Source organism: Scomber scombrus, chromosome 9 (assembly GCF_963691925.1).
Source record: "Scomber scombrus chromosome 9, fScoSco1.1, whole genome shotgun sequence".
NCBI classification, from domain to species: Eukaryota; Metazoa; Chordata; class Actinopteri; order Scombriformes; family Scombridae; genus Scomber; species Scomber scombrus.
In genome coordinates this window covers 26,552,446-26,562,710 of record NC_084978.1, presented here as the reverse complement: position 1 = coordinate 26,562,710, position 10,265 = coordinate 26,552,446, and the positions used below count along the sequence as shown (strand labels likewise).

Genomic DNA, 10,265 nt, shown 5'->3' with positions numbered 1-10,265 from the left:
CCACCTCCAAACGCTTTTCTTGTGCATGCTGTGGCTCGTTGGTCTAGGGGTATGATTCTCGCTTTGGGTGCGAGAGGTCCCGGGTTCAAATCCCGGACGAGCCCTCAGGTCAGGAACGTAGCTCCTTCCATTCAGTTGTCTCACTAACTTTGGAACTGTTGTGAAGCTAAGCAATCCTGACAAGGTGTTGATAGTTCAACCAGTTCACCTACATGTTGAAGGAAAGACTCCTTGTCCAGTCTCCTCTCACAATGCTTTAGGATCTCATAAGGCAGAGGCATCCAAAGTTTGTGGACCATGGAAGTCCTGGACATTTTTTTGAGTTCCAGACAATTATTACAAAGCCAGATCCAACACGGAAGACATAAAAGAGTCAAAGTAAAACCCACAGGTGGAATAATGCGGTCAAGCTAGATGCAGACGTGAATAGCATTCACCGGACGGGGAAATCCCAAATGTCATGTTTTTTGTGGCTCGTTGGTCTAGGGGTATGATTCTCGCTTAGGGTGCGAGAGGTCCCGGGTTCAAATCCCGGACGAGCCCCGTTGGTAAGACCGTGCCTCCCGCTTCTTTATTAATTTTGCAAGTTCGAAACCTTTAGGAACTGTTGGAAAGCTATGACATATTAAAAGGGAAGTGAGAAACAAACTGCTGTAACTAGACCAGAAGTTATCAGTTGAGATATCTGGGAGGTATGCCCAGTGTGTCCAGTCTGGATGACAATGAAGTAGAAGTTGCTGCAACCTGATGTGGAAAGCAAAGACAAGTGGACGGATGGATTGATCTAACAGTGGTTTCTGGTGAAAAAGGCGCACCGGGCCAAATTCTGCCACCTCCAAACGCTTTTCTTGTGCATGCTATGGCTCGTTGGTCTAGGGGTATGATTCTCGCTTTGGGTGCGAGAGGTCCCGGGTTCAAATCCCGGACGAGCCCTCAGGTCAGGAACGTAGCTCCTTCCATTCAGTTGTCTCACTAACTTTGGAACTGTTGTGAAGCTAAGCAATCCTGACAAGGTGTTGATAGTTCAACCAGTTCACCTACATGTTGAAAGAAAGACTCCTTGTCCAGTCTCCTCTCACAACGCTTAAGGATCTCGTAAGGCAGAAGCATCCAAAGTTTGTGGACCATGGAAGTGCTGGACCTTTCTTTGAGTTCCAGACAATTATTACAAAGCCAGATCCAACACGGAACACATAAAAGAGTCAAAGTAAAACCTAGACCAGAAGTTATCAGTTGAGATATTTGGGAGGTATGCCCAGTGTGTCCAGTCTGGATGACAATGAAGTAGAAGTTGCTGCAACCTGATGTGGAAAGCAAAGACAAGTGGATGGATGGATCTAACAGTGGTTTCTGGGGAAAAAGGCGCACCGGGCCAAATTCTGCCACCTCCAAACGCTTTTCTTGTGCATGCTGTGGCTCGTTGGTCTAGGGGTATGATTCTCGCTTTGGGTGCGAGAGGTCCCGGGTTCAAATCCCGGACGAGCCCTCAGGTCAGGAACGTAGCTCCTTCCATTCAGTTGTCTCACTAACTTTGGAACTGTTGTGAAGCTAAGCAATCCTGACAAGGAGTTGAAAGTTCAACCAGTTCACCTACATGTTGAAGGAAAGACTCCTTATCCAGTCTCCTCTCACAACGCTTAAGGATCTCGTAAGGCAGAGGCATCCAAAGTTTGTGGACCATGGAAGTCCTGGACATTTTTTTGAGTTCCAGACAATTATTACAAAGCCAGATCCAACACGGAAGACATAAAAGAGTCAAAGTAAAACCCACAGGTGGAATAATGCGGTCAAGCTAGATGCAGACGTGAATAGCATTCACCTGAGGGGGAAATCCCAAATGTCATGTTTTTTGTGGCTCGTTGGTCTAGGGGTATGATTCTCGCTTAGGGTGCGAGAGGTCCCGGGTTCAAATCCCGGACGAGCCCCGTTGGTAAGACCGTGCCTCCCGCTTCTTTATTAATTTTGCAAGTTCGAAACCTTTAGGAACTGTTGGAAAGCTATGACATATTAAAAGGGAAGTGAGAAACAAATGAAAATAAGAACTGGGTTGTAAAAATAAAAAAAGTACCCTTTTACAACCGATATTTTTTACATTGCCTTAGAGACCTTTTATTCCAGCTGCAGGCTTGTATCACCCATATGTGATGTAACCACCCAGGCCTTTGTAATAGCCTATAGCTATTGAACACTTTTACGTGTTCCTTTAAGCAGAGGGACTCCCATATCCTTCATGTGAACAGACAACAGAAGTGCACCTCCACTCTTTTTCCTCCATGGCTGTGTTTATCTGTAACGCTGCATTCATTTTTCATCCTCCTCAAGGCCTTCCCCTCCACCCCCACACCTTCCCACCCACCTCCACTCTTTCTTGCTTTTGCTCTCTTCACTCTGCAGCTGCTGAAGCTGGACATTGAAGAAATATCTTGAGCCCACCTCTCTTCCCACACACACACTCACACACACACACACACACACACACACAAACACACCTTCGTCAGAGCCCACGCACACACAGAGCACGATTTCCTTTCAAGTCTTCTTTTGAGCCACCAGAGTGCATTAATATGAATACATGTCTCATTATTCTACATTCAAAGTGCACATTCAAAGTCTTCTGCCTGCCACTCAAAAGTGGAACATGTTAAACTGGTGCTTTACATACAGCAGAGCATAGTCAGACTGGCTATTAAGAGCAGCGGTTGCGCTGTGGGCCGCTTGAACAGCCCATTATACAAAAACAAGAGTGAGAGAGGTGCGCTATCGTCTGAATTTGATTAGGCAGCAGCCCTCGTCTTTCTGCTTGACCCTCCTACAGCATAAGTGGTCAGAGAACAGGGACAAGACGTGCAACACATAGTCAGCTAATAGACAAAGTTTTAAAAAATAAGCGGGTAAGAATGGGACATGTAGGGACATCATTACTAGCTCATGATAATACACACTGTAGCTACAAATTGTAATTATGTATGTGTTTTTACATGAGCTACTTGTATAACTAAGATACCCAAGGATCGTGGTGATAGGCATAGAGAAGGATCAATCGCTGTGTTCACTGAGTTAGTTATTATGGTTTAGCTTACATTCTTCTTACAACCGCTTTAAGTGCCAGGCTCTCTACACTGACTGATTGGGGCTCATTTGTGTGCATATATCAGAGAATAAAGCATTGGTTTCCTCTTGAGGCGGAGGGCTTCAGTGCCCCTCTCTCCATCCCTCAGTACTACTCTCTTCATCATCCCCACCTCCTTCCTCCACCCTAGAGTGAGGATACAGACGCTACCCTCAGTGCCCCTCTCTCCAACCTTCAGAGCCCCTCACTCAATCATCCCCACGTCCTTCTTCCACCCTGCACGTTACCCCATCTTTTTTGTTTATTTTTTATTTATTGTTCATGGACACCAATACTGTAGCACTGGTACAAAGGTCTAAAATACCTGGTGTTTATTTAAATATTATTTATTGATTAAAGACCTACAAGAGTAGCTGTAACAGAAGTAGAAACATGTACAGTTAATGTTTGCACTTTTTTTGTTACTGTTTATAGACCACCAAGAATAGTTGTCTGTACTTTAGCAGCAGGCCAAAGACGTTGAGCACCTTTTTTGTTCAATGTTAGATATTATTTATAATTTATGGAACAGTAATACCCCAAAACTAGTACAAATATATACAAGCTGGTGTTTGTTTATTTAATTATGTTATTGTTTATAGACCAGCAATACCTAGGCCAGGAGTAATGTTCTGTACCTTAGCAGTATATCAGAAATTGTCAATAGTTAAATATTTGTTAGTTTCTTTTATTTAAATATTATTTAGTGTTAAACTGCAAGTTTAAGTGCAAATGTGTACAGTCAAAACCTGTTCCTTGTGATTATTTATTGTTTATAGAGTAATCCTGACGAGTAAATCCTTCAAGTTTTAAGGTTAAAGTTATCAAACTGGCAAAGGCATTATCAGATTTATTTCCTGTACTGAAATGGATTATACAGCCTTCAAATATAGACATTCATCATGAAACACTGACTGCACAATATAGCCTGAATCTAACATGGTATCCTCACAGTGTTGGCCTGCTGGCAACAAATCTTTCACTTGCTCTTAAAATAGCTCTGTATTAATGTTACAGTAGCCTAGAGTACCAATCCATTATGCTTATAATTGGTGGTATTGTGCTTATGCTAAGGGCTGCTGTGCTTATATGTGTGTGAGGGGGGCGAGGGTGGTCGAGTATTCGTGTACTGGCCTGGGTAAATATGTCCAGGGTCATTTTTTTTAGTCCTAGTCCATTTCTGGAGCAAAGACAGTTTTCTGATGAATCGAGGCTCACATTGTGCAAGAAAGAAATGACAAACAAAGGACGAAAGAAGGCAGAATGTGGAGTCTTTATTATCGAATCATCTTATTTTGCTTAAACCTGTAAAATATGCCAGTTTATGTGACCACACTTCACTTGGTCTTATTGCAAGTCAAGATCTATGGCTAACTTTCTTGCTTCAGATGCTATTTTCTCCAAAGGAATAGAGTTAAGCACCCTTTTCTTCTTTATTGTTATGAGACTCCAGTGCTCTCTTCTTGAAAACAAGCTCAACTATACTGGAAACAAAATGGAATTATTTCACCCCCGCTGGAAGAAACCTTCCGTTGCATTCATAAAAATTAAATTTCAATACTGAATATGAGATTCACTTAGTTATTAAAGTGGAGGCTTTTTCTTGCAGAGCAGGCTACCATCTGCTGATGTCAATATCCTAATCTAATTTTATTTGGATCTCTCCTATCTCATGTTCTCTGTCAGTGTGCACACTCTGTTTAAAAAAGAGTACACATAATGTTATCAGGAAAAGAGTCCACAAAAAAAACTGCAAAATGTGTATATATATAAATAAAAATTTAAAAAACATTATTGGAAATATAATTGTTTTTTTATAGACTGGTGAACCCTCATGGTTAACATATATTAAACAGTCCTTGCAGCATGGACTGGAATGAGATACAGATATATTACTCGCAGCTGTTGAGAAGCCAGAAGGACAGCCAGTCCTTCACAGTCTGCATTATTCACATTCTCATTAATCACAACTCTCCAGACTCAAAGGGAATCCCCTTCAATTCGATAGCACCAATGAAAAACCTTTGTGTGTGTGTGTGTGTGTGTGTGTGTGTGTGTGTGTGTGTGTGTTTGTGGTCAAAGCAATTGTTTATTATATCTTACTGTTGTAGATTATACACCCTTTCAGACATACCCCCCTATATCTGATGGCAATTTAATACGCCAGTTTTATGTCTAAATAAGCACTCTGCTCAGTTTTATGTAAAAGTCACAATGGTAATATTACTAAGTCGTAACATTTCTGTATAACTTTCAACACAGCACAAGTCTGAATTTAAAGCAGTCAGATTAACATAAATGCTGCAACAGCACAAGATAAAAAAAGCTGAGTGAGCAAATGTCTTGTTTCACCTTGTAATACCCCTGTAGTAAATTTAATATCTCAATCATCATTTCTTACGTATGAAATAGGTGAGCGATTGATCTTCTCATATAAGATCAGTCTTTGAAAAAAACTTTAAAAAAAACTCTTACAACCATAATAATCAGACCCAGCACACCATCTTTATTTTGTTCAGTGTTCATGCCAACTGTTGGAATAAATCAATATGATATGTAAGACTAGCAATACAACATGCTGTCATTTAATCAATGTGCATGTTGGACTTTAAAAAACACAAAGTAGAATTTTCGAGTGGACTCACTGATAGAAGCAGGAGTGAGTGTCCCTCACTTTCACAGAGGACATTAATTAAAGCTGCAAAAGCAAAACCAAGTTTTAAAATCCATCAGTGGTGCAGACTGTGAAAGGACAAAAAAAATTCTCCTATCGTATTCTTTTTTTTTCACTGCTTCCTGTTTCTTCGTCTCTTCTCCTTCTTGTGCTAAATATTGCAGAAGCTTTGTCTCTTTCTGTAAATGTCCTGTCATGTCTGAATGAAAGGAACAAAAGTAAAAGTCACCAATGTCTGAATGACAAATACACATCACTGTGACATACAGATGAAACCAGCAATGTTCTATATTTCATGTCTAAAATGGGTTATAGTGTCCTTCATGTTCTTTGACAGAATATCTGATAGTTGAAGCCACCAATGTCCACTCTGCTAGAAACATTCATTGCCATAGATATTGACAGATGCCTAGCTTTTCCATCCACAGTATTATTTCATGTTTTGTGTGTTATCCTTAAAGGTATGACACAATATCAAGCATAATATCCCAAAATAATGAGCATGTGCGAAAAAGTAAATGTGTGTTCTTTTTTTAACATACTATAAGCCAGGCATGTCCAAACAGGCCGGGTGCCTGCAGGTTTTTGTTCCAACCAATCAAGAGCACACGATTCAACCAACTGTCAGAGGACTGAGATCAGTTGATAAATGAGTCAAGTCTGGTTCGCTCCTGCTTGGTTGGAATAAAAACCTACAGCCACATGCCCCTTTATGGAATAGTTTGGACATCCCTGCTGTGAGCTAATGGGTACTATCATGGGAATATGGGGACTTGCTCATGTTTTCAACTTCGCTACTCCTACATAATCTGTCATTTTGTCTAAAGCCAGCAGGAAAACACTATGTATGTCAAGCCATGCTAGCAGCTCTGTGAGGCTGTACTCAGGCGCATAGGTGCTTTGAGCTAAATGCTAACATGCACACAATGACAATGCTAACATGCTTATGTTTAGCAGGTGTATTGTGTGCCATGCTCAACATCTTAGTTTAGTGTGTTAGCATTCTAGCATTTTAAACAGTGTACAGTTGAGGTTGATGGGAATGTCATTGATTATTCAGATATGGTCTATATTCAAAGTTTTGGTTTAGTACGTTGGTAAGTAAGTATTGAAACTTTAACCTGATGATGGTGTTAGATGAAATGGCATAGGAAAAATGTTACTACAACTTATCCTGGGGGAGATGAATGTTTGTACCAAATGCTATGGCAATCCATCCAATAGTTGTAACTCAGAATCACTAATGTCCTCTAATGGTGGTGCTAGAGGAGGAGTCCAGAGATCACAGGCAGTAGAAACCATGAATGTGTGAATAAAGTTTGGTGTCATCACTCTAGTATAGATATTTCATGGTAGAGTGAAATAATAGTGGTGCTACAGTGGATTGAAAGTCAGGTTATCACCAGTCATATAGAACACATCCTCCAGGTACAGATATATGGATATATGTACCATATTTCATGGCAATCCATTCAATAGTTGTTGAGATAGTTAGTTCTTGACCAAAGTTGTAGACCGACAGCCTGACATTGCCATGTAAACCAATTAAAGGGCATAAAATGGGAATCTTTTCTAAAAATGTACAAAAAAACCCCCAAAAAACAACAGCAACAAAATCAATGTTTAGCTGTAGTGTTTGTGGTATTGTTGAAGTCAGTACTAGCATAAACTTGGATGATTTCCTCCTCCACTGCCCATTAACTGGTTTTGGATGAGTTTTGTTTATCTGGTTAAGCGCCTGTTTTTTTTTTTCAAGTTTGCCATTCCTCACCTGTCCACTAGATGCCCCTAGTGTAATCCCTGCACACCTGTGGCTCATTAGCTCATCCGTCCTTTTTTCCTGTTGCCTGCCTCACCACCTGCACCTCATTAATTATTAGTCACTGTGTGCAGTCACTGTTTTCCTGCAGTATTTGGCATGTTTACCAAGCTCCCCTAATGTTCTTGCTGCCACTGTCTTGCCAGTCTATATTAGCTGTGGAAATACAGGTAGTGTAGTGAGGTTGCCTGAGAGCAGATCAATCGTGCTGTCAATCCAAATGCAGTTTACTCCCTGCATCCACTGTTGATAATTAAGCACATAGAGATACATATGAGTGCAGGAGCAGCATCTGAATGGAGTGATTTTTAGGACTAAAATAATAAACAACTTTTATCTATTGTAAATATGTCAGGTGTGAAAAATTGTTCCACCACTTCAAGGACGTACTGCTTTTGCCTGAGGGCCTGTTTGTCTTCTGAATACCTTATTATTGTGCTTTATATCGGGATCAGATGATGTTTTTGCCTCTCAAGATGGTCACTGTGTGACAGGCAGTCATAGACAATCACAAATTATTGCTGTCACAAACACAACATGCTGGCCCCCGACCACTCACAGCTTGCCGTCTCTCACATCTTGCATGACCAACATATGTGATGAGTTCAGAGATGCCAGAGACTAAAACCTGACAGCACCAACAACATCATTCATTTTCCCTACTTAACATTTACAGTTGTGTGTGAAACAGCGCTCTAAAGTCATACAGGTCAGCCTCACAGAACACATTGCAGAAATTGCCAAACTAGGTGAGAGAAAGAAACAATTAAAATGTCCACTTGTCACGTTCAATGCTCATTTTCATTTGCAACACACCATGTAAGGTTGGGACATTATCGCACCAAATACCACTTAGTTGAATCCTGGAATTTCCCACTGGTTGCTTGTCTGACCGTCACTTTATAAATATCTTACATTGTCTATACATTCAAACATTGACTGTCAAGTTGCTTATTTCAGTCAATGTCCTAGTCAAAAAACAATGAATACAACAGCCTAAATGTGCTTTTCCCACAATACTAATTCCAATACCCCAACTCTGGGTATCTGTCGATATCAAGAACCAATCCCATAGCAGGGCTTTGTGTTTTATTATGGCACTGACAAAGGTTTATCACCACTTATAGCGATCTGGCATGTCGGATCTGTGTATCTCCACTCGTAACACAAAAAGCAGGAAACTAGATAGCAAGGTTCTCTTAGAACTAGCACCTTAATACTCAGCCACATTGAATTTAGAGGTAGAATCCATCATTTTGGAGAAAGACCCAAACAAATACACCCTTCCCCTCCCCTAATTCATACACAATGCAACAACCAAAAGAGACAGTTGGTGGAATCCAGAGTGGTGCATCACTGATATGATCACATAATTTGAATCACTTGAATATGTTTTGTATATGTTCAGTTGAAGGCTCGTGCTTTGCCTTTGAGGAACAAGCAAATGTGTACCAGAAGTGACAAAGGTAAGATTTGACATTATAGCACACTGGTCACTTCTGTAGAGGAATGACATTACGGGCCTGATTTACTAAGATCCCAAATAGTGGGTACTTAATTGCGTGCACTATGCAATAGATTGCGCGTGCCGTTTGCGTGCGTTTTGCGGGTGATCTACTAAGAATAATTGCGTAAATGAAAACAGGAGCAACAGGGTGGAGACAGCAGTATTTAAATTAGGCTTTTGCGTGTCTTTATGGAGAGTTTGGACGAGCAGAAAGCCGCAAGTGCAAAATGAAATATGATAAGGTTCTAGTAGAAGAGGTTAACAAATATATTGAGTTATGACAAAAACAAATAGGCAAAGGCTATTTGCACCCCTGGTGCAAATATCAATGAATGCTATTTGTACCCCAGTACAATTAGAAGTGGATGCTATTTGTATCCTGGTATATATAGCAAAGTGTTGTATTTGCACCCGTATGGTGCAAATATCAATGTATGCTATTTGCACCCCAGTACAATTAGGAGTGCATTAAGCACCCTGCGGGACTGAGTGTCGGAGGGGAACGTGTGGAGATATGCAGAAGACTCCCGTATCCCACCGGGACAGCGGGATAAATATACGTTGCTGTTCTATTCTGTATATTATATAATAAGTAGCGTGAGAGCAGCTTAAAATGCATGTGTCTCACGGCCAATGCCTGAGACTTGAGAGGTCTGAAATGTATTTGGTATCCATGGCAACCACAGACTTGTCTGTCAAGATTTGATTTCCATCATATAACAAACTGAAGGTTGTAAATTCAGATATTTTCGGGTTGTATGCATTTACTTAACAAAGTTATGAGTTTTTTTCCGCTAGAACCATTATCAATAAGTAACTGCTGCTGCAAAGACTCAAACCCGAGTCTCATATACTAATGACAGACACGCTACCCATTACGACACCGCTACGGTCCTACACAACGATGTGACAGCCCAATATGTTTGCTAATACGGAAGATAGATATTGCAGACAAATAATTTCTGACTGACAAACTGACGCTTGTATTCATTCACTGAGGAAAGATTATGAAAATAAGAAATGTCTTTAGAACAAACATTAGAGATGAAACCTTTCTAAATTCGCCCTTTTCTGCTGGCGTGGAAGATGAATGTCCGCCATTTCACATTGTTGTACATCTTGGGTGCAAATAGCTCAGCTGTGTGGCCGAGGCTAT

The 10,265-nt window shown here is 40.7% G+C and overlaps 5 non-coding genes across 5 annotated transcripts; all 5 read left to right on the top strand.

Moving 5' to 3' along the window:
• The first annotated feature begins 32 nt into the window (after positions 1 to 32).
• Positions 33 to 104, top strand: trnap-ugg (transfer RNA proline (anticodon UGG)). Its single transcript has one exon. It is a non-coding gene; the product is annotated as a tRNA-Pro (tRNA).
• A 367-nt stretch (positions 105 to 471) lies between these two features.
• trnap-agg (transfer RNA proline (anticodon AGG)) lies at positions 472 to 543 on the top strand. The gene has a single exon. It is a non-coding gene; the product is annotated as a tRNA-Pro (tRNA).
• A 318-nt stretch (positions 544 to 861) lies between these two features.
• On the top strand, positions 862 to 933 carry trnap-ugg (transfer RNA proline (anticodon UGG)). The gene has a single exon. It is a non-coding gene; the product is annotated as a tRNA-Pro (tRNA).
• A 481-nt stretch (positions 934 to 1,414) lies between these two features.
• On the top strand, positions 1,415 to 1,486 carry trnap-ugg (transfer RNA proline (anticodon UGG)). Its single transcript has one exon. It is a non-coding gene; the product is annotated as a tRNA-Pro (tRNA).
• A 367-nt stretch (positions 1,487 to 1,853) lies between these two features.
• trnap-agg (transfer RNA proline (anticodon AGG)) lies at positions 1,854 to 1,925 on the top strand. Its single transcript has one exon. It is a non-coding gene; the product is annotated as a tRNA-Pro (tRNA).
• The last annotated feature ends 8,340 nt before the right edge of the window (positions 1,926 to 10,265 follow it).